Genomic DNA, 430 nt, shown 5'->3' with positions numbered 1-430 from the left:
CTACTTCTCCCCAAATCCACTAGCCCACTTGTTTATCATCTGGGACACGTTCTTACTGGGTCTGTGTCAGGCCTTGCGCTATGCTTTTAATTAAAAACCTCAATGGATTCAAGTATGAGAGGAGGGACACTTCCACTCTCGGCACCAGTGTTATCTGTTAGTTTTACACTGTCCTTATGGTTTTGTGGATATGACTGAATTACAATGTATCTTGGGACGGGAATAGGGACGACAATGAGAACAATATAAACAGGTAAAACCTTTTTTACTTTATTTTTCAACAAATAAAAATGCAACATATACCTCATATATTACATGCCAGTGATCACCACTCACACTTGGGGGCCAGAGTGAACCCTTCCTTGCCCTCCCCGTATCTTTTGATGTTGCTGGTAGCAGAAGCAGTAGTCCCCAATCTCTGAAGGCAGTC

The sequence above is a fragment of the Echinops telfairi genome, unplaced genomic scaffold (assembly GCF_000313985.2).
Source record: "Echinops telfairi isolate 266 unplaced genomic scaffold, ASM31398v2 ScPeMD7_7475;HRSCAF=8513, whole genome shotgun sequence".
In the NCBI taxonomy this organism is placed as follows: Eukaryota; Metazoa; Chordata; class Mammalia; order Afrosoricida; family Tenrecidae; genus Echinops; species Echinops telfairi.
The sequence above is the reverse complement of the archived record's forward strand: the minus strand, read 5'-3'. Positions refer to the sequence as shown.